Source organism: Panthera pardus, unplaced genomic scaffold (genome assembly GCF_024362965.1).
Source record: "Panthera pardus isolate Hobbes unplaced genomic scaffold, ASM2436296v1 HiC_scaffold_6, whole genome shotgun sequence".
NCBI lineage: Eukaryota > Metazoa > Chordata > Mammalia > Carnivora > Felidae > Panthera > Panthera pardus.
In genome coordinates, this window is record NW_026526991.1 from 87242773 (window position 1) to 87267222 (window position 24450).

The window sequence follows — 24450 nt, forward strand, 5'->3', positions numbered from 1 at the left end:
GAGTATGCTCTATTCAGCTTTGTTTTTCCCATAGGGCCCAACATATAGTATGCTTAGACATGTTCTTTGAATGCATGCAGATTCTTCCACCTGCTTTGCTGCCTCCTTCATGTTTTGCCACACTTTCTCACTTGAGATTCTGAAAGTTTCTGTATCATATCTTCTTAGGGAGGACATTCGTATGGATTTTGCAGAATAGTGGATCCAGTTTGATAAGGTCGTCCACCATTATCAGAGAGGATTTGAGGGTCTTCTTCATCCATGCTGAAGGAGACAGATATCTATTTTTACAGCTGCTGAAGGTAACTCTCCCTGTCCCTCTTATCTAATTTAAAAAGGTTTTAAAGGGTATTGATTAGAGGCTGGGTCAGGCTGTAGGAGGAAAGACTACTAAATTCCCCTGGGGTGTGGCTACCTAGTGATCCTAAAACACTGGGTCTGCAAGAGGCAGTTTGCTGTTATCACAAAACATATTTGCAACTCTTTAATTTTAATGGCCCTTGGAGTCTTAAACTGTTCTCCACCTAACCCACCTACCCACCACCATGTACACTGTGGCAGTACCCCAATACCAGAAGCCAGACAACACGTCTCCATGCATAACACCTAATTCATTGACCATATGTGGCAAATATTTATTTCTAGGTTGTCTTTCTCTTGCCCTCTAGCAGTTCTTGGGCCACTTCTTTCCATTATCAATTGATGTATGTTACAGGATTCTAGAAGGAGATTCATTTTTTAAATATTTTTTAAGCTTATTTATTTATTTTGAGAGAGAGTGAGCATAGGAGGTTGAGAGAGAGAGGGAGGGAGAAGGAGAGGGAGAGGGAGAGAGAGAGAGATGGAGAGAATCCCAAGCAGACTCCATATTGCCAGGATGGAGCCCAATGCAGGGCTTGAACTCAAAAATCATGAGATCATGACCTGAGAGGAAATCAAGACTCAGGTGCCCAACCGACTGAACCACCCAGGCACCTCAAGGCAGATTCATTTTAACCTTATTTTAAGCAAAATTGTGTGGAAAGCCAATTTCTTTCACCAACTATATTCCAAATGGATAAAAATAATTTTTGGTTATATTCTTTTAATTTATCCTCACCCCTTTTTTTTTTTTTAATTATTGCAGCAAAAACAAAGCAGGGTGGGGAAATGGGGTGGATGGTGACAAAGGTGGTCATCAGCTGAAAAGAAAAACACATAGAACCTATGAGAACATGGCCTATTTCCTTGCTGAGAGAACTTAGTTATTTAAGGTTCCAGATTTTACTGTACTTCCCTTCCCTGACTCCCATTTGAATCCTAAGGATGTCATAGTGAAAACTGATTTCTGTCCCTCCTCCTTTCCCAACAGGTATAACCCCATCATTTTCTCTTTCTCTACACTTTATCTCTTACCTGTACCCACACACAAGTGTGTTATTTTCTAACATTTATAAACAGTGATTGGGCAGCCATTCTCTTTAGATTATTTGTCGTTGAGAAACTGTATAACTCCTTGGACTTCTCATTTCAGTATAAAAGTTTTCATCCCTGTCACTCAGGGGAAGTGAGTCATGACAGGTACTCTTTGCTTCTCAGAAATGTGTTTTCATGCTTCCCTTTGCGTCCTTTCTCTCTCCAGCTCTGATCATTTCAGACATTTCTGACAGTCCTTTCTGAGGCATCTGGATCTGGGAATGGATTCATCTATTTAATTGTTCAAGACTTTCAAATGCCTGATTCACATGGTTTCTGCCTCCTTTCTGAGAGTCTACCTACCTCTGTCTTTGTAGCCCTTAATTTCACCAGGTTCCAGAAAAGATACCCTTTATCTTCAGGTCAGCTCTTGATTATACACAATTTGTGGGAATAACCCAAAATGGTAAATGATACTGAAATTACTTTTTTTGATATATAAGTTATGGAGTCCTGCCTAGAGATAATCCAGAAAGTGAACAGCTGCAGTGAAATCAATCCATCATGTTACTCCCCCATGGGTGGTTGTATGGCATCTCTGCTTTGGCACCTAAAGAGGGAGGCAGACACAGGAAAGCAGCTTGTTTAGCCCTCATTGTGTTCTTAGAAGGCCCAGACATCTACTGAGAGCTCCACAAAACTTGTCTCCATACCTTGTTTTCAAACCCTGGAGGAGGCCTTTCCTTAGTTAGAACCCTGTACTTAGTTTACAGAACATGAAAATCAGTAGGCAAAGTGTGAAGCTGTTTTTCTAAGATGTCCAGAGTAACAGCCAAAGTCTTCACAGTCACTCTCAGACCCCACATGAAGGATCTGGCTTCCTGCTTTCTTTTTTACCTCATCCCCTATTGCTTCCCCCTCACTCACTCTGTCTTGGCCCCAGAGTCCTCCTTGTTATTCCTCAAAAGTAACTACTTAGTACCATTTCATGCCCACTAGGATGACTGCCTTTAAAAAAGACCAGAAAATAACAAGTGTTGGTGAGGATGTAGAGAAACTGGAACACTTGTGCATTGCTGGTGGGAATACAAAATGGGGCAACTGCTGTTGAAAACGGTATGGTGATTTCTCAAAAAAAAAACTACATAAACAATTATCATATGATCCAACAATCCCACTTCTAGCTGTTCCAATGAATTGAAAGCAGGGACTCAAAAAGATATTTCTATACCTGTATTTATAATAGCATTATTCACAACAGCTAAAGGTGAAACAACCCCCATGCCTGCAATTTAGTGGGTGGATTGTTGAATTTGGCAGGAGTTATTCTAGGAGATTTGGGATGGAACTTTGTCTTGGATTTTGGAAGAAGCTCAGAGACTGAGAGAAATACAGGGAAGAAGAGGGAAGAAGTGGGGGACTGGGCCTTATGGAATTCATAAAAATTGGTTTCATGTTCCCTGGCCTCTGCCTGCATTTCTTTAAGCACCTCCTATGCACCAAGCACCTCCTTTGGGAGAGACTGCATCCTAACGAAACTGAGATTCACACCCATGGCCCTCATTAGGAAATATTGTCAGGGATTAAAAGAGATGAGGGTGCATGTTCTAGTCTCCAGTTTGTACATTGGTTTGGCCTTTCTCTCTTTCAAAAAAAAGTCCTACTTCTTGGAATCTTAAGATATAACAATCAATCAACACACTTATATATTCATTTTCTCTGTCCTAGATACCTCTTTTGGTTGCTTGGTACAATTATGAGCAGATCCTTGTCCTGAGTAGTGATAATTGGAGGTGGGAGTGTGGAATTAAGAAGGAGGTATATGGATCCTGGCCCTGCCCTCTAGAGGCTTTAAAGCAACTTAAAGGACACAGCCAGAACACCAGCAGAATAAAAGGGAAAATTAAGCGAGCATCAGGAAAGGCTGTAAGTGCTGACAGGAAAGGGGGTAAGGTTGGAGATGGGGATCAGTTAGGACGTCTTAGGAAAGGCTTCCTAGACACAAGGGGAAAAGTTGTAGAATAAGGTTGAGAAGATAGAGGGTCAAGACTGAAAGAAAGGAGTGAGGAGGGCATCCTTGGCAGGGCAGGTAACTTACTCAAGCCAACGGCTCATCCCAGGATGGGTAAGTCAGGATGTGAGGAGCTGAATTAGGAAGAAGGTGATGATCCTGAGGTTAGGGGATAATTAGGTCAAGGCTCTGACAGCGGGGTCAGAGTCTGGACTGAATATAAATGATTGGAATAATTGCAGATTATTGCACGGAGAAAGGGCATTTCTGAATGGCATTGAAGACAGTGTCTCTCTGTATTGTTATAAGCTGGATTTGTGGCAGGCTCTTTCAGGATTCCCAGTCTTGGGTTTGCTTTCTCTTCTATATATTTGCTTGTTCATTTGTTTGTTCTGCCTGATTCTGTTCAAGTCATAAAACGTGATTTTTTAATTCCCAGATACTTTGTTCTTTGGGTTGTTTCTCTGGTATCTACATACTTTGTCTGTAGCCCACTGTTCCTCATCTTCGGTAAAAGTGGGAAGAGCACAAGGACCACCATGCACAACACAGTTTAAGGAAACAGAAATTATCAAAAACATTGTCCCTCTCCAACCGTGCCATTCAGATGGTCCTCCTCTGGGATTCCTGCTCAGGGTCATGAAAGGACTTCAGAAGAGTGTAGGACATTTTTTTGAGGTGACCAACCTCAGAGGGCTCTGTGATTCAATAAATGTTAGGAATCAGTGTTGTGTCTTTGTTGGAAGGTAGGTGGATGGGGACAGTTCCCCAGAGAGAGAAACGTGGTACAATCATCCTTAGTGCCCAGTAAGGAGCCTCCAGAGACAGTTGAAGAAGCTGAAGGAGAAAGAGGAATTGGGAAAAGGGAAGTGGGTTTGGAGGGAATGGTAGGAGGGGTGCCCCATCTTCCCATGTTCTCTACCCTCTTTCTAGCAGGCATTTCTTGTCTGTATTATCCATCTCCTGACAATTACAGGGTTCCAGTTCCCCTTTAATTTAAATGGATTGAGTACCTGCCCATTTATCAGGCCCTGAACCAGATCCTCTCATGATATCACCTAACGCAATTCCTTTGTTGAACCTGAAGTGCACAGAGTGGAGTCAACCCTCCCTCAGTCATGGACTGTTATCACTATTGCTTCCTGTCAAGCCCCTTTTGAATGCATTTTATTTTCCCCTTTCATCCTGATCTCTATTCTCATTTCCCTTCCGCAGTGGAGGCACATGGTTTAGTGTATTTAACAAATGTTCTTCCAATCCATGCTCTACATGTATATTTGGATACATTTATCCACTTAAGAAATATACAGTGCTGACTATTTCAGGGACAGTTGTAGGTGTGGGGAATATGGCCAGGAACAAAATAATAATAATAATAATAATAATAATAATAATAATAATAATAATAAAAGTCCTGCTTTCATAGAGCTTATCTTCTTTTGGATTGAGATAAATCATAAAGAAATAAATAAGTAAAACCTATAGTACCTTAAATAGTGATGTGCAAAGGGGAAAAAAAAAGAGCAGCGGGACAAGATATGTTGTGAGTGGTTAGGTGTGGACTGCAATTTTATATGGGTGATTAAGAAAGATCATGCTATATACATGCTACTTCACTAAACGCAGTTAAGGGGTGTGGATATCAGGGCCAGAAGTGGTACAATTACAGGGACAGCAAGAACAAAATCCCTGAGGGAGGGCCTTTCCTGGTATGTTAGAGGGCAAGAATGGGTAAGAGGCTGGTGGCTAGAGAAAAATGAGTGGAAAGAAAAGAAACAGAGTCTGGGTAGTAGGTGAGTCAGTGACAAATGCTGTAGGGCTTTGTAGGTCATTGTAAACGTAGACTTTGGCTTCTACTCTGAATAAAAGGGAAATTAGTGGAAGATTTTGAGCAGAGGGATTTCATGACATTTTTAATAGATATATATGAATTCTTGACAAATAAACAGTGTGTTGCGGATGTTTTATAAATGTTCATAAATGCCATTTTGCTATGCGCCTCATCCTTTTACTTTTCCTACTTAACATTGCTCTCTATAAATCTACTTTTATAGATGTACCCAAGTTACTCTCTATAAATCTACTGTATTATTTCTGACTGCTGTGTAATGTTTCAGTCCACATATAGCACATTTTACTTATATATTCCTGTAGTAACAGACACTGGCATTGCTCCAACTTCCTGCTACCACAAAGAGTCCTGTGATGAGCTCGCTCATATGGGCCTCCTTAGGGACTCAGGAAAGACTTTCCTTGAGGTGTTTACCTCAGAGAGGGATTGCAGGGTGGAAGGTTGTGTGCATCTTAATTCCACTAAGATTGAGCTTCAGGATGGTGGCCCCAGTTACATTCTCACCAGCAGTGTGTGATAATTTGTATCTTCTCATCAAATTCTTATGTTGATCCTGTAAGAGAAGTCAAGTAAGGTTCCTTGTGGATGAGGAAGATAAGGCTTACAAGATAGTTAGCAAATTACTCATTTATATAGTCAAGCAGAAGATTCAGGGCTTGCATTCAAAATTTCTGACATAATATTCATTGTGCTTATTAACCCCTACAGTACCCAGCATTGCCTCCTCCAAAAATAAGATGAGGCATCCATAGGAAAAGATTAGTAGTAGTAGTAGTAGTAGTAGTAGTAGTAGTAGTAGTAGTATATTTGAACCTTACATTTTTTGATGCCTGGTCTAACTCAGCCTGCCTAGGACCTCCAAGTGTTTAGCACCAGCGTGTATGAGTGTGTCTAATTAGAGCCCTTATGGTTTCAAGGCAAATTATATGGAATAAAACTGTTTGGATTGTCTCATGATGTCTCAAGCTAACAGACTTGAGATGTAGTGGATGATTTCGAGGCTAGACATTTACAAAGACTAATTAATTTTCTAAGTTTGGGAACTCTGGATCAGATTTCAATATTTAAGTATTAGGTAGATTATATTAAGTACACATTGTATGCTAAGCACCAAGCTAAGTACTTTACAGGCATCATTTCACTTACTCCTCACAATGACCCTATGAGGTATTTACTTTCACTCCCATCTAACTGTTGTGGAAACTAAAGTCCAAAGAGGCAAACTAGTTTGTACAGAGTCACCTGGTATGAGGTTAAGTTGTAATTTGAACCTGAGCAGTCTACCTGCAGAGCCTTTACTCCTAATACTAAACTGCGCTGTCTTCCTGTGAAGGAAGCTTTTAGAATCTCTTCCCTTTGAAACTGAGGACAATTTCTTGTCACTTGGGTGGTATAGAGCAGTCATGGGAAGTATGGGGTTAGTGGACAAGAATCTCCAGAGAGAGAGGATATGAAATTTGAAAATATTCCCCACTCTCTTCATTTATGCCTCCCTCTGTTCCTCAAAGTGAGAACCTCTGCCTTAGTTTATCATACGTAGATTTATAGGGCCTGAACATGATGCCTTCAAAAAAGTGGGGATTCCCTGAGTGTTGGTGGTTGGTGCCTGGAACCCAAGGCAGCCTGATATTTTTAAAACAAGCGTCCTCAAGGGCAAACAATTCTTTATCACCCTGTGTGGCTTACACCTGCAATGAATGATCTGCAGTCAGCATTTTATCACAGTTAATTTTCCTATCACACTTTTTATTTTGCTTGCCTTCCACAGGGAACATGATACCACTTATATCTTTACCTGAATCAGGTTTATAACGGTTGCTTGGCTACAAAGTATGTATCCCAAACTCAAATAGATATGAAATCTGATTATGTGCTCTTTCAGGTTTCTCTTTCAGTTTGTGTATTTGTCCCTCAAATATTTATTGAGCACCTAACTCACAGTCTAAAGGAAGAAACAGGTAGCTGACCTGGAAGTTTGATACTTTAGGATAAATGGTACCTGCAGTAAGCCCAGGTGCTTATGAGAGCACACAGGAAGGGTAGTCTAAGGGTCAAGGGAGGCTTCCTTGGGATTTAACATCTGACCTGGGAACTGAAAGACAAGTGGGGGTTAGCTAAGTGAGGGGGACAACAGGATATTAGAGGAAGGGAACAGGGTGAGTGTACAATTTCACAGCTGGAGCAGGAACTGGGCAGGAGATGAGGCTGGAGGAATCAGCACAGTTCAGATGATGAAGGAAGGAAGGACTGTGCAGGAAGTGCAGTGGCAATCATCGAACAGATGAAGCCTGGGGATGGGTGAGGGGCAAATCAATCACATTCATAGTGTAGAAAGATTCCATGAGTTAGGAATTGACCCTCCTAATCTGTCTTGTATGCTCATAGTTCCAATCGTAATTGGAACTTGAGAGTGGAAAATAAAGAGTCTAGATGGATTTGTACGCAGAAGTTCTGACCCATAAACCAAGGGCAACTTTTGATAATCTGTAGAGAAGACATTTCAATTTTGACTTGATCTTTCTGTCTTTAAAAAACCTCTGACATTTCCTAAAATCCTCTCAAACACAAAGCCTGAGTAGGGAGAGAAGTGGGGGCTGCATGAGTGTGTTTTCCTGTTCTTCACTACTCATTTTTGGGGCATTGCTGTGAATTATTCACCCAAAGTCTTGCTCCCCTTGAGGAGGAGGCCATTTGAATAGCAGCAGTGGATGAGGGGGAAGAGGGAACCACATGTAACATTTGTTCATTAAGAAAATGTATCTGATATATTCAGACAGTGTTTTGAGCAACTTAAAAATACCTCCTTGTGAAAATTAATAGGGAGTTGCAAGTGAGTGTTTTGATACTCTCCAGGGAAAATTCTCCAGGCTGCTGGCAGCTGACATCACAGATGGTGCAAGACACAGTGTGGCCAATAAGGAGACTGTCTACAGAAGTGACCCCTCCTTCTTTCCTGGAACCCAGAGAGGGAAGAGACAGTAGACATTGTTTTGGTTGTGAGCTACTGAGCTAGGTGACTTATTTATTTTCTCCCTGCCCTTCACACTCTCATAACTGTGGACATAAAAATTGTAGTGGATTTTTGTCTGCTTGCTTTGGGTTCATTGAATGTCAGGATTCACAAAATGGCCTTTCTGGCTCCTTAGTAATAAACACTTTGTTGGCTGCTGCACCATTTCACTGGTATTTCCTCACCAGACAGCCTGGTTCTCCACTTCTTGCAGGTAGTTATGAAGAGCCTGCCTCTTTTTCCCCTCTTCCTCTCTTCTCACAGCACCCCCTGTGGGCCTGGGGTGGGTAAAGGGAAGGGTTGGACTAAACATTCTTTGACATCAGTAGAGCTAAATGGATGATGGAGAATGAGGAGAAAGGAGGCTAAAGTTAGCTCTGACCTTGGCTATATGATTTTGGGGTCACTGGTTTTAAGGCCTGTGGACCAATATTTTTATTTTAAGCTCAGATGATATTTAAAAATGGTTGTGCAGTTGCAATGACACATTCCATTCCATGAATTGATGTTTCATAAGTCACACCTAAGTACTGCACATACATCCTGTATATGGATTGCCACACAAAAAATTCAAATCCTTATGTCTTATAGCTTAATTAGTAAATGAAGCTACATGAGTTTGATGAACCCACATGGGATTATGTCATGTGGTGTGTAAAAAAGCAGAATGTTTGGAGATATTTGTCACTTTTTCTGGGTAAAAAAAAAAAAAAAACTTTTTCTGCTTCTTCTATAATGTCTTTTGGTATCAGTTTCTGTGATATTTGGGCTATAACAGGTGACATGCAACTTCTGAGTTTTTGTGCATGGGTTGAATAATGAATTCAGTAAATATTTATTGTTTACTATGTCTTAGGCATTATGGAGGGATAGCAGAAAGCAGAAGAAATACGAAGGAGCAGATTTGAAGCCTGACCAAAGGAATTCTGCAGCCCCAATACAACTTGGCTTAACTCAACCTCACAAACCTGATCTGCAACTCTTGGTTCCCTGGGCTTGCTACAGCTCTCTGATCCCGAAATCCCCTTCAACTTTAGTTAGAATGCTGTGTCAAGCATTTCACAGATTTGGTCAAAACCTGGTACACAGACGTAATCTAGAGCCACTGACAACTGTAACTGACTCTGCCAGAAGTCTGAACACTCTGGATTTAGTAGTCATGAGTGTGGGCCACACAGTGGGTATAGGTGTGTATATCCTGGCAGGTGAGGTGGCTAGAGATAAAGCAGGACCATCCATTCTGATCTACTTGTTGGTGGCCGGCCTATATTCTGTGTTGGCTGTGCTGTGATATGCAGAGTTAAGTGTTCAGCTTTTCCATTCTGGCTCTGCATATCTTTACATCTATGTCACTATAGGTGAAATCTGGGCCTTCATCACTGGCTAAAACCTCATCCTTGCCGATGTTGCTGAAACAGTCATTGTGACCTGGGCTGGAAACTTAGCTATTGACAACCTTTCTAGGAAATGGATCTCTCAGATCATGCGTGAAAGCATCCCACCTCATGCTCCCCATTTCTTTGCAGAAATGCCAGGCTTCTTTGTTGTGGGCCTTGTATTGCTGTTCATGGAATTGGTGACTAAGAACTTTGGGTAATCCTGGTTACCAAAGTGATCACATTTGTGCTCACATTGATGATACTTTTGGTTCTCAGTTTTATCATCATCTTTGGCTTCATTAAAGGGGATGTGTACAACTGGAAGCTCACAGAAGAGGACTACGTAATGCCTGGACTCAATGACACCTCTACCTTGGGCCCTCTCGGCTCTGGAGGATTTGTGCCTTCTGGCTTCAAGGGGATTCTTTGTGGAACAACTACCTGTTTCTATGCTTTTAAAGGTATCAGTGTTATTACTACCAGAGTCAATGAAGCCCAGAATCCCCAGCGTTCCATCCCCATGGGCATTGTTATTTCACTGTTCATCTGCTTTTTGGTGTACTTTGGTGTCTCTGGCACTTACGCTTATGGTGCCTTACTACAAGCTTCAACCTGGGAACACCTTGTATGAGTCATTTCTCTATATTGGATGGACCCCTGCCAACTATGTTATAGCTTTTGGATTCCTCTGCAGTCTTTTGGCCAACATCTTTGGCTTTATGTTCCCCAAACTTCAAGTGATATACATGATGGCACAGGATGGCTTTCTGTTCCCTGTCCTTGCCTGGATGCAAAATGACACATACAACTGCATCATGGTCATTTTGATATTTGTCATTATTGTAGCAATCATGTCATTCTTCTTTGGATTCACTGATCTCTTGAATCTCATATCAATTGGGACACTGCTAGTTTCTTCTCTTCTGGCTTTTTGTGTTCTCATCATCAGGTATCAACCTGAGATGGAGAAAGGGGGAAATGAAGCAGATGTGCAGGAGGAGAATGGAGCTGCAGGAGAGACACTGACTCTACAGGAACTACTTTTCACAGGCAGCTCCACCCCTACTCCACTCTCTGGCTGGGTTGTCTATGTTTGCTCCTCACTGCTTGCTCTGCTGCTCACTCTTCTTTGCCTGGTGCTGGCCCAGTGGCCAGTTCTGCTTTCTGGAGACCCACTGTGGATTTCAGTGGTTGTGGTGCTCCTGGGGCTCATCATTGTGTAAAGGTGCCTTTACAACACTTACCTTTGTTTAATAAAACATTTAGATAAAAATACCTTCCTTAATTCTTTCACAGTGGAGAAATCATAGTGAATCATTATTTCACTATACACACCACACACACACACACACACACACACACACACACATCACCACAATGTTTATGTTAAATATCTTATAAAACATGGGTTCATTATACCTCAATAAAGTGGAAAATTTTAAAATACCACAGTTATCTGTGTGTCTTTACTTTATTTTGTTCCCTGATTGATCATAGGTAAGGAATGTATCTTGTTCACTCCCCCAGAGCATCCAGCTGGGGGGACAAGTACATAATGAGCATTTAATAAATTGATGTTAAATTAAATTGAACCATACACATTTCTTTGGTACAGAAAATTCTCCTTCTTTTCAGGCTAACACAGTGCTACTCTTTTTTTTCCTTTTCCTTTCTTTTCTTTCTTTCTTTCTTTCTTTCTTTCTTTCTTTCTTTCTTTCTTTTTTTTGTGCAAAAGGTGATTTTATTATAGCATGGGGACAGGACATGTGGGCAGAAAGAGATGCCTTGGGATTGTGAGAAGTGACTGATTTCATACTTTTAAGTTTTTGGAGGGAGTGGGGCTAGAGATGAAGTAAGTTTCTAAGGAATTTTGGAAGCAAGGCTTTCAGGACCTTGAGGGGCTAGCTGCTGTTAAAAGGAGGTTACTTTCAGTCTTTAATAAAACATAAACATTGAGACACTAAGCCATGAGTTCCTTGAGAAATGCCATACTCTGCATGTTTCAGACATCTACCCATGGGCTCCAAGCTATAAGGGGATTTAATTTAAACTACATTTCTTTTGACTTTGTTTTCCTCATCATTTTCCCCTATGAACAACTTTGACCCTTAAGTTGTTAAGATTGTTGAAAGTGGAAGATCTCATCTTCTGAAGCTTTTTCCTGCTGAGTAGGGGCATAGAGATGTCTCTACCTATGTGTCAACATTGGTCAGATGAGATGTAATAACAGTCAATAAAGGCTGAGGCAGCTGCACCTAGAGCTGATGACATATGGGAGTCTCCTCGAGCAGAAAAGATCACCTGTCCCCTGAAGTTATGCCAGTGAATGAGTTCCAGCACCAAGCTGAAAGACATAGGAAAAAAAAAAAAAACAAAAAAACAGCAAAACATAATTAAATTAAGGAGAAAAAAGAAGCCCAATAAAAGACCTTTAATAGTTAATTAAAATCCTCCAGATTTTAACGAATTATTAAAGGAGAGGGAGGGATTGTTTAAAGCACAATTTGAGTATATATATATATATATATATATATATATATATATATATATATATAATAAATCCTGTTATATTTTGTGGTAATCTGGACTATATACATAATATTCCATTTTAATTATGGTGCATATTTCACCTTGTGTAGCTGTTAAAATATCTAATACCATTTTATTTTGTAGAACTGTTTTATCTATTTGAGTTATTTTAGTGTTTAATAACATAATGTTATTTTGAGAGTCATTTAAGTCCTAAATCATGTACCAGGTGGTATTTACCAGCATAGAGACTGTTTTGTTTAGCAAAATATCAGATAATTAATAAGAGACACTTTATGAAAATAAAAGAAAAATATGGGTGAATAGAGCAAATTATAAACCCAGTGTCCGAGCCTTGACTGTAGCCAATGAGAAGATTTTAGATGTCAGGCTTGAAGCATCCTAGATGGAGTCAAAACAGTTAGTGGGAATCAGATGAGTTTTTCTCGTTTGTAATTCAAATGTCTTTGGTGATTCCTTTGAATGTCCCATAGAACAACAGGCACAAAGAAGATCTGTACATGAGTTTTGTGGGAATGTCTCTGAAGTTTACTTTAAGTTGTCTAGTTTAGGCAAACCAGAAACATTTAAAGATAATCAGAACTAGAATTTATTTAACATCCACAAAGATGTGTTATTGAAACAAATTTTCTCTCCCAAATCATCCTTATTTTCAGAGATAGCCAAGTCAAGACTACTGTGTTTGAAAATAAGTTCAATTTTAACAAACTTGGCATAATTATTTACATAAGCTCAGCAAGAACATCAATTGATCATACAGATTTTTCTTAATTTGCTTTGCTGGAACTTTTTATAAGGAATCTCAATTGAACTTTCAGTAGGCTTTCTAGACCAGAAGCCAAGCCCAATATTTGCCATCAGACATGCCTGCAATACCTATATATGTATATGCCAATTCCTCTTCTCGAGGTCCCCATAATGTCCTGAGATTCCTGCACCTGGCAGGAAGTGGCATTCTTTAATCATCTGGTAAGGCTGCTGGGAAATCTGTATGTACTACTCCTTTAAAAGTATCTTCTGGGAGACTTCCTTGACAAACACCAATTCTCCCCACCCAGAACTAGATCTAGAACTCAATGTGGAGCTATATCCAGCATCTAGAACTGTACCCAGACACTTCTAGTTTTGCCTTTGTGTGGCTTTGCCTGAGTTCTGGTGACTGTCCTGTCTGTTCCATCAGAATGGAATCTTGCTCAGGGCAAAGAGTAGTTTCTCCCCTTCCTCTAGACCCAAAAGTAAGAACACTGTTGTTCATTCAAAGAACAACAGTAAAAATGCAGCCCTGGGGGAGGAGAGTGCCTGAAATGTCCTTTCTTGGTCCTATTTCATCTATTCCCATGGGATGTGGGGAGAAGCTGGAAGTAGTGAAATTGATAGAAGGCCCAACCTGCTTTACCTGACTTCAAGGGATCCCTAAGTAGGAGAAGGGCTCCAGCATGGGCACAACATACATCTTTATTGATGCAGTCAGAGTTTTATGCTTTGGTATAGGAGGGTCAGGGTTTTCTATTGTATTTATGTATGGGGCTGGCTCTGGGAGGGAGAGATAGGAAACTACTTTCTTATTTCTCATCTTCCCAACAAGGAGTAGGTGACTGTAGGGGAGGACTCCAGGGGAAGGATGACCCATACACTTACCAAATTCTTTAGATGCTTTTTGGAGATACTGGTGCAAAAACCTTGTGAAAGTATCTAGGATTCATTGGGCAGAGAGAATTAATATCCCAAATTGGGAGAGAAATTGACCAGAATAGGAGCAATTAGTAACTGTACAGGGATTGAGGGATCATTACTTTGGAAGGGAAGGTATGAGTAGAAACTGAGAAAGAGGTATTGGTCAGGAGATATGTCCTGGAGGAGGATACCTATGGAGCAATAAAGGAAGAATAAGTGAGTTGGAAAAGAAATGGGACAGTAATTCTAGGCTACACAGACCTTTAGGAGTCATGAAAGATTAAGACTCTTATGAGGGATATGTATTTTCACATTTGAAAGAAATTTATGAGCCAGGGTTTGTATTATGTATTGTGCCATGGAGCGAGAATCTTGAGTATGGTGTGAGAAAGTGGTCCCTGCTCATTTTTCTGCATGTCGCTGTCCAGTTTTCCCAGCACCACTTACTGAAGAGACCGTCTTTATTCCATTGGATATTTTTCCCTACTTTGTCAAACATTAGTTGGCCATAGGTTTGTGGGTCCATTTCTGGGTTTTCTATTCTGTTCAATTGATCTGTTTGTTTTTGTGCCCGTACCATACTGTCTTGATGATTACAGCTTTGTAATACAGCTTGAAGTCCAGGATTGTGATGCCTCCTGTTTTGGTTTTCTTTTTCAAAATTGCTTTGGCTATTCGGGGTCTTTTCTGGTTCCATACAATGGAGTGAGAGTCTTCAATCAGGAAGGGAGAAGATATGATTGCCATCTGGAGGATAGACAGAAATATGTGGACAGATAGACTTTTACTGGGAGATAGTTGTAGCACCTGCTACAGTCATCTAGATCTTTGCTCTGCAAAGTAAGGCACCATGGACCAGCACCATGGGTGTCATTTTGGTTTGGAATGCCTGAGTTAGGCTCTTTTCCAGAAATGGAAAAATGTACAAAATAAACTCAAAATCTTTAATATCCCAAATTCTCCTGTCAACTCCTGAAATGAAAGCCTGGGGTAGATGTTAGTGTGTGTAAGGTGGTGAGACATAGGGATGATGAGTGATTAAAAAAAATCTTGTTAGAGCATTGAAATCTGCTAAAATTTTTATGTTTTTAATTTTTTAATGTCTATTTATTTTTGGGAGACAGAGAGTGAGTGGGGGAAGGGCAGAGAGAGAAAGAGACACACAATCCAAAGTAGGCTCCAGGCTTTAAGCTGCCAGCACAGTGCCCGACACGGTGAAGCCATGAACTATGAAATCATGATGTGAGCTGAAGTCAGAGGCTTTACCAACTAAGCCTCCCAAGCATCCTGGAATCTGCTAAAAATTTTAAAACAGGGCTTGGATTTAGGAGAATAAGTTACATGTTAGGGATCAAATAAGAATTTCAGGTTTACATATTCTTGCACTCTTCATATATTTATCTTGTCTCACTGATGAGATTTTAAAAAGCCTCCTAAGGGAAAAGAACCTCTTTTATATAGTACTTTATATCTCCAATGCCCACAAAGTGATGATGAAAATATAGCTATCATTTGCTGAATACTAATGCCCTATACTTCATTCTAAACACTTTACAAAATCACCTGTTTAATACAAATGTTCTATAAGGTGAATATAGTTATCCTCATTTTACAGTTGAAACTAAGGTTCAAAGAGGTTAAGCCATTTGTGCAAAGTGAGTAGTGAAGCTAAGATTTGTATCAAGTTTGAGCAAAGCTTGAGCCACTAACCTCTGAACTATACTCTGCTTGGAACAGCATCTCAATAAGGTATAGATGATTCTTGAAACTTGGTGGTGCCGAACTAATTGAAAGAAAGTGAATAATTCCAAATAGTGAATAATGAAAAAAAAATTTCTACTTCTTTTGTGGAATGTAGTCAGAGACACATTTAATGACACATGGAAGCTAACACTCAGACATTCATCTTCCTGTGCCCCACCCTGCAGTCAGGATCTTGGAAAGAGGAGGAAGGCTGGGTACATATATTCACAAAGCACCTCACTAAAAGTCATGTATGTGCCTACTATATGAACATATGTTTGAATTGAGTGGAAAGATGTGCAAAGGAGCAGGGTATGTTTATCTCCATAGGTCTATAAACATGAGCATATTTGTTGAAATTTTGGGGTATGTATGTGGTGTGTGTGTGTGTGTGCGTGCGTGTGTGTGTAAACACATCCTGAAGGAGTTCAATCAACCATGAGGAACTGGTTGTCTTTACACCACCCTCTCACTTGGTGGTGTGTTTGTACCAAACTCTGCTATTTATTTTTCATTCCCTCTCAAGGGAACCTCAGTGAGTTTTCTTTCTGAGAAGTTAATGGCTAAGATGCTAGGCTGCTGCAGAGCCACTGTGAATCTGCTGCAATCAGAAGGGGTTTGCAGAGAAAGAGAAACAGCAGCCCCAAGGCCATCCCCTCTTGTCTTTTATTTTATGGCCTAATACACAGCCGCCCTTGTATGTACATCACCCACGTAACCTCCTCCCTTCTCCGAGAACCCCTCATAGAAGGTACTAAGAGAAGCCATTTTATTTACTTCTTTGCTTCCAAATGGGACTCTCTTTTTGAGCCATCACAGAAGGGACACTTAAAGATTATATCCATTAAGGAATCATTGTTAATACGGAACTCGGTGAGGGGAGAGAGATGAAAGACATATAGATGGAGGCATAATGGATACCCTATCTCATTTGAACCCTACACACCTTCAATAAGGGTAAAGAACAAGGGAAGTGGACATGGAACCTGAGCTGAGACTCAGGTCCTGGCTCCTGTCTTCTATACTCAAAACCTCCAGCTTCTGTGGAAGGCTGAGGTCAAGTGACAGTGACTTAAATAAAATTGGTTAGTTTAAGAGGTCAAGAAGCCCTCTTTGCCTGATATCTAGCTTTAACAATATCCTAGGCACACCTGGCTGGCTCAGTCAGTTAAGCCTCTGACTCTTGATTTTGGTTCAGTTCACGATCTCAGGGTTAGTGAGCTTGAGACCCACATTGGGCTGTACGCTGACAGCATGGAGCCTGCTTGGGATTCTCTGTCTTCTCTCTCTCTCATTCTCTACCCTTATCCGGCTCGTATTCTCTCTCTCTCTCTCTCTCTCTCTCTCTCTCAAAATAAAATAGACTTAAAAAAAAAACAATTTCCTAATTACTGGCAAGTGGAAGAAGACTTATCTGGAGATATGGGCCAGGAGGCACTTAAGCTACTTTGTCAGTGCCTATCAGGTTCTTCCTGATGTCTGACTACCATGCCTTGTGCTGTGTCTAAAACCCACTCCTTCACAGATGCTGCCCTTATATCTCATCTCCCTTTCTTTTCTAAACTGGAATCGTAGATAAACAAGGTTGAGAGGAAACAGAAAAGTGAAATGCCCCAGAAAGAAGGCAGGAAAACTGACCAGGTTGGGGGGGGGGTACTTGGGGAGGGAGGAGAGGAGTGGTAAGGATGGGAGGGGGGGAGGAAAGGTTGCAGGGGATCATCAAAAGACTGCAGAAGCAAGAGTAGAGGAAATGAAGTGTGTAGAACATTATCCCCAACTCCAGCAGGTGGTTATAGAAAGAAACAGCCTTGGTGAAGGAAAAGAGGAAGAACGGAGAGGAATGGGGAGGGAGGCAGACAACGTTTTTTGTAGGAAAACAACATGGGTTCAGGTGTGAGGGAGAAATCCCCAATACACGTGCTGCTTTGCTGTTGCAAAGCCTGTTCTTGGAGGTACTTGGGACTGAAAGGCCTTCCCTTGAAGGAGATGGGTCACAGGAGTATCTGCTCCAGGGAGACGTGACAGGATAAACTCACGTGATGGGGAATGGAGGACCAGGGGAATCAGGGAAGTGATCTTCCCACTTTCTATCTACTTTCTATTTTCAGTCACTTGAATTGTGGTTGAGAAGGGATAAATAGGAAAATCAGTTTCTAATAATGAACAGAAATTCAACATCCAATGATGCCCAAAGTCAAGAAATCCTTCCCAGTTGCTATGTCTTTTCCTTGGAATTCCATCCTCCCAATCTCTGACTACCGAAATCCTACACAATCATCATGGTCCAGATTAAATGTTACCTCCTACCCACAACTTCCTGGATAGCCCGCCTCTGAAGCAGGCTCCACACTCAGCATGAAATCCAACACAAGGCTCTATCTCAGGACAGTGGGATCGTGACCTGAGATGAAATCAAGTCAGACCCTCAACCAACTGAGCCAGCTAGGTACCCCCAGAATTTCAATCTTATACCAGTGTCCTTTCAAAATCCATTTGTTTCAATCTGAGTCAGTCCTGACAACACATAAAATTCTTTTCCAAAGCTTTCCCTTCACAAGCCTTCTACAACTTCCTTTTTTCACTCAGATTTTATCATAAGCCTTCTCTCTCTAAATCACCATTCTCATTTTAGGGCAAAATTATTTTCTTTTACCTCAACAAGAATGTATTCTCATTTTTTATACCTTCCTTACACATCTACTTTCCTTGTAATTTCCATTGGTCTTAATGACATTTACCATAATTTTAACCCTTAAAAACCATAGTCTCCAGTAAAAATTAAGCAGTAATCAATTATGAACTATTTGTTCCATCAGAACTCTTTAGATTGGAAATTTATGTATGCATTTCATAATTTCTAGAAACATGTGCCTCTCCAGAGTACAATCTCTTAATTAAGCATAAAACATGTTCACTAGCAGTCCCAAGTATCTTCAGTTTCTCTGCAGTAAGAGATCAATGCAGATATATCTCCATTCAGGAACCAATGCTTTAATGGTCTGTCTCATTTCTAGAAACATGTACCTCTCCACAGTACAATCTCTTAATTAAGCATAAAACATGTTCACTAGCAGTCCCAAGTATCTTCAGTTTCTCTGCAATAAGAAATCAATGCAGATATATCTCCATTCAGGAACCAATGCTTTAATGGTCTGTCTTATTTGGAAAAGTCTTGGATATCCAATGAATCCAATTTATCATTTAACTTAGCACAACTTTTAAATTTCTGATTACCAAAACCTCAGTTCAACTGTCCATTACTCCAAAAACCAATACTCAAGAGAGTATTGATTAGAAAGGAATATAAGTTTTGTTCAGGAGCCTGTCTACCTGGGGAGAAGGGGGAATCTTGTCCACATGACAACTCTGAGATTTTTGCCTGGCCCAGGAGTTTTTAAAGGAGCTTAGGGCAGCTAATCAGTAAAGGGAGTACAATAGTCCCTAACATTTCTTTATTACATGCACACTTGACCTATCAGCTACAGATGATATTTCAGTGCTAAGAAGTTGTGCAAAGGGGTCTGGTTCCTCAGTGCCTAGGGGTTGTGCAGAAGGTCTGTTTCCTTGGTATGTGGCAGCGGGGGGGAAGGTGTCATTGTAACAGTCTCTGGATTCTGCTTCATTATGTGCAGAAGGGCTCTGTTCTTTTCTAGGAAAGGATGCATGATCTATAGGTATACAAAGAAAGGTTAGCCAATCAATCATGTAGGTTCAGGGTGCTGGTAGAAGCTTAAAGATTAAGAGGAGCGTTTGTTCTGGGACAGCTACCTTGAGGGTGATTAGCACTTCATGTATTTCTGATAAGTAGGCTCAGTGCTCTATCACAAACATTCAGGCCTTCATCAGCTGCATTAAAGTTTATTGGAAAACGCAACCTGTGGAGAGGCAAGGGGCATGATGGACCAGGAGGAGCAGGATGGGCCAGGGTGGGGGCAAGGGAGTCCTATGGATTTGGCCAAGACAGAGATCAAGTTTCCCAGTGGTGCTGACAACTGAGGCTCTGAGGCTGAAGCAGACTGAGTTTCTGTTTCAGGGACAGCAGGACTCAAGGATGTTGGGGAGATGCTCACCACAGAGACTGGAGAATGGAATGGGCTCACTTTCCATAGGTAGACATATTACTGACAAAACATTTACCTCTCTTTTAATCCTCACAGAATTATTAGGTAAATTTTATTAACCCCACCTTACAATTGATGAAACAGGCTCAGATAGTTTACATCAAGTGCTCAAGGTAACACAGCATATTAAGAGGCAAAGGCAGGACTTGAACTCAGGTGCTTGACCCCTGAACTATTGCTCTTTCTATTGCACCACTGGACACACGGTCATACTCTTTTATGTGTCTGCCTCAACTTCAGACCTGGGCAGTGGGAGGTGAGGGGAGGTAGCAGATAGGTGCTCAAAAGTGTTTGTTGTATGAAGGAATGAATCACCACTTCCATGGTGTGGGCCAGAGTTCTAGAGACTGTGGGGACAGGAAGGGGAATATAGGAAAAGAGTTCCAATGTGGGCCAGGAAACTGGAAATAGGTTTCCTGTGGGTTTCCATGTTTTTCCTAGACATTCTAGATCTCTAGAATCTAGAGAATTGGGCTCTGGATCCTTAGAAGAAGGAATAGAGTGGGATGTATGTGTGCATAGGTGTGTTTGATAAGTGTATAAAAGTGTGTATATTTGTGTGTGTTAACTATAAATGTATGAGTTTGTGAGTATGTGTCTTTGTGTTTCATACATGTGAAAATGTTTGTGACTTATGTGTGTGTACTTGAGGTTATATGTGTATATGTATGAGTATGAGCATCTGTGTGTATCTGCATGTGTGCAAGTGTATGTATGCATGTGTGTATGTGTGTGTGCTGTTCCTGGAGAGCCTGAAGACTCATAGCTGAAGATGTCTTTGATTTGTACAAATTTCCAGCAGGTTTCAGGCTGTGGTATGTGGTGGGTGGGGTGAGGTGGGAGGGAAGAGGAAGAAGGCTGTGTGTGCTTGGCATGTGGGGGGTTGGGGCTCATGAGCAGTGGGTGGCTCTGCCCTGCCAGGCACAGAGGGATGGCATCAGGGTCCACGGTCTGAGGCTGGGTGGAGACTGGGTCCTGAAGCCTTCACTGAGGGTTTGAACTAGAAGAGCTCAGAGGCCCTACTCTGACCAGGGAGGGCCATGAAGATATTGGGCCAGGGTGGGAGGATGGCCAGACAATGGATGGTTCAGGCCTACTCTCTTCACACCCTCAGGATTTGGGAATCATGTAACCAGGCTCCACCCATTCTGCCTGAGGGCCTTAGAGTCCCCAGAAGTGTTTGTGTTCCACCTCCTGAGACTGGGATGACCAGAATCACAGTGAAGACTTCTGTCTCTGTCACTACTACCCAGACAGGTTCCAACTAAGTCCTTGTCTGTTAGAGGCCTCTGGGAAGACCATATACACATTCTTACTGAATTTCACACAAGCTGAGGTTTTCAGACTCCTTGTTCTTGGAAGCTCTTACTGAGTGTAACTCAAATCCCCTTGTTGTACTTCATGCCCTATAAGCCCAGGTTGAGTGTGTGAAATTGAATCCCAACACCCCAACACCTATGCATGAAAGTAGTTTCTCCTGGATACGAAAGTGGGTCAGAGTGTAGGAACACTGAGAGGATGTGTGGAGAAAGCTGGTGGATCACAGATAAATCAGACCTTTCCTGGGCAGAGGAAAGATTCAGAGAATGGAGTTCAAGAACCACCAGTTTGCCCTCTCTTTCCCCTGTCACCCTACATAGTACCCTACATAGGGAGGACTAAGATTAGAATGCGAAAAGTGCTTCCCTGTGTGCACCTTTGAGGAGCCTCTGTAAACACAGGGTAAAGAGCAAATGATGAAGGAAGAAGTTCTTCTTGCAGCTCAGGAAGTAGGAAGAGAGGGGCAGGGGCTGTTGGACTCTGAGGGGCAGAGGGTGACAAGGGTGAGAGTGTGCACAGCACGGTGTTTGTGGTGTACGTGTCTGTGCTCTGTGGTTAACAGTCCTGTGTGCACCAGTCATGTATGTAAACATGTATCACATGGTGAAGGGTGCAGCTTTGATGAGTTATTTAATCCAAGGTTGTGAGCAGGCTTCCCACTGGGGCCTACAAAGTATGCTTCTCTGTTAGGAGCAGCAGTCAGCACAGATGGGAAGACTCCTAGATTGGGAATCAAGAAAATGTTGGTTTCAGTTCTGGCTCTAGTTATCAGCTGGGTCACTGTGAAGTATCACTTCTGTGAGGTGGGATGTCACCTGCTGTGACAACCATAAAGGAAAACCTATGTGGCCCTTCTGTGCTAGCAGCCACAGTGCCGGGGACCAGAAAAGGGAAGGGGACAGGATGGGTGATGGCATTTCAGGGCCCAAAGGGAATAACGGATGCCAGTGGAAAGGGCTGCAGGAAAGGTTTCCTAAATTTGGAAATTCATGGGTTCTTGCTGGAGCCAAAGATTCCCCCAGCCTGGGGAGCCCAGCCCTGTCTCAGCTCCCCGGGCCCAGGGAGAGCTGCTCTCTGCTGTCCTTTTGTGGCCGCAGAGCCCTTCACAGGTCGCTGATGAGAAGGTTCTGCTCTGGTCCACAGGGAGACTCTCTTTCTTTCTTTCTTTCTTTCTTTCTTTCTTTCTTTCTTTCTTTCTTTCTTTCTTTCACCACTTTAATGACGAATGATTAACATACAAAAAGCTATACATATTTAATGTGCACAACTTGGTGCGTTTAAGATGCAGCTATTTGTTTGTTTTAATTTACATCCAAATTAGTTAGCATATAGTGCAACAATGATTTCAGGAATAGATTCCTTAATGCCCCTTACCCATTTAGCCCATCCCCCCTCCCACAACCCTTCCAGTAACCCTCAGTTTGTTCTCCATATTTATGAGTCTCTTCTGTTTTGTCCCCCTCCCTGTTTTTATATTATTTTTGCTTCCCTTCCCTTATGTTCATCTGTTTTGTATCTTGAAGTCCTCATATGAGTGAAGTCATATGATATTTGTCTTTCTCTGACTAATTTCACTTAGCGTAATACGCTCTAGTTCCATCCACATAGTTGCAAATGGCAAGGTTTCATTCTTTTTTATTGTTGATTAATACTCCATTGTGTGTGTGTGTGTGTGTGTGTGTGTGTGTGTGTGTGTGTGTGTGTATATATATATATATATATATATATATATATATATATATATATACAACATCTTCTTTACCCATTCATCCATCGATAGACATTTGGGCTCTTTCCATACTTTGGTTATTGTTGATAGTGCTGCTATAAACATGGGGGTGCATGTGTCCCTTCAAAACAGCATACCTGTATCCCGTGGATAAATGCCTAGTAGTGCAATTGATGGGTCGTAGGGTAGTTCTATTTTTAGTTTTTTGAGGAACCTCCATACTGTTTTCCAGAGTGGCTGCACCAGCTTGCATTCCCACCAACAATGCAAAAGAGATCCTCTTTCTCCACATCCTTGCCAACATCTGTTGTTGCCTGAGTTGTTAATGTTAGCCATTCTGACAGGTGTGAGGTGGTATCTCATTGTGGTTTTGATTTGTATTTCCATAGGGTAACATTTCTACATGGCTAGTGGAAATTGGTTACATTACAAGCAATGATCTTTGGTTGTCCAAGAGACTATTTCCACCCAAACCCCTGGTTTCTGGAGGTACTCAGTACCTCCTTAAGTCTGGGATACTCTTCTGAGATTTAACTCTGTTTGCCACTGCCTGAGGTTTTAAGTTCAGCTTTTGCAGGTTAGGGTGAAGACCAGGGGCTGAGATCAGATATTGAACAGAGAGAGAAATTTGTCCTCATCCTTGGGTTCCATCTACCACTTCAGCTTCCCAGGGTCTTTGAGAGTTTTCAAAGAAAGAGGGCAGGAGCTAGTGTCATTCCTGCAGAAAATGAATCTGGAGCAGACCAAGGATTATAAGCCTAGGCTTCTGCTTATTTGCACCTGATCTCAGTCCCACAGCCTTAGCAGGGAGATGCATTGGCAGGAGCCAGGAGTCAAGAGACAAGGATGCTGGAGGGAGATGGCATATTTGACAAATGCTGACATGACTCCTTATCTGCTACCTCTGGTATCGCCTCCCACCCACCAGGTTGCCCTTGACCCTCCCCTTCTAGTGCTCAGTGCTCATTAGTGACTACCTGTCTTTGGGGAGACACCCTGGGGGCCAAGTGCCATTGGATGGGCAAAGGGGGAGAGGAGGATGGAGGGACACCAGGAAAATGACTGAGGAGAAGGCGTTGGGATGACTGGGATTTGAGCTGGGGACCCATGATCACTGGGGTGCTTGGAAGTCTTGGCAGAGGAAACTGTCCTGGGGGCAAATAGTGAGTTGCTGGGGGCAAGTGACTGGGGGTTGGTATGGGAAGGAATATTGAAAAGGATTGAGTTCTACTGATTTAGTTGCTTATTCTGGGAGACCTAGTGAAATATGAGCCAATGACTTTCTTGAGAACTTCTTATGTATGAGGAAGTATTACAGGCACCATGAGGGGATAAAATAGGGACACTCACTTTCTGTTCCCTTTCCCTTATTAAAGATGTGCTGCATAATCTCCCTGAACTCATTGACCCACATGGGCCTGTCTGAGGGGTGGAAGGAGCTTCTGGGAAGTTCTTGCCCATGATACAGAGGCTACACTCCCAGACTGCATGTTTTGCACATCCTGCCCCCTTTCTGCAAAATACCTACAGTGGGCCTCCTACCTCTCCTCACTCCTCTTCTCACAGAGTGTTCCAGACACACAGATACCTGGCCAAGGGGACCTCGAGCGCCCTCCCAGAATTTCAAGTGGCTCCCAGTGGACTAACTGGGGAGTGAGATGGGCAA

At 41.8% G+C, this 24450-nt stretch overlaps 1 protein-coding gene and 1 pseudogene across 1 annotated transcript in view; both read left to right on the forward strand.

Moving 5' to 3' along the window:
• The first annotated feature begins 220 nt into the window (after nucleotides 1–220).
• LOC109268701 (cationic amino acid transporter 3-like) overlaps nucleotides 221–24450 on the forward strand; it is a 44675-nt gene continuing 20445 nt past the window's right edge. The window contains exon 1 of the mRNA XM_053895445.1: nucleotides 221–302. The gene's annotated coding sequence lies outside the window, so the exon portion shown is untranslated. The remainder of the gene's footprint in view (nucleotides 303–24450) is intronic.
• Nucleotides 9311–10870, forward strand: LOC109268561 (cationic amino acid transporter 3-like; annotated as a pseudogene).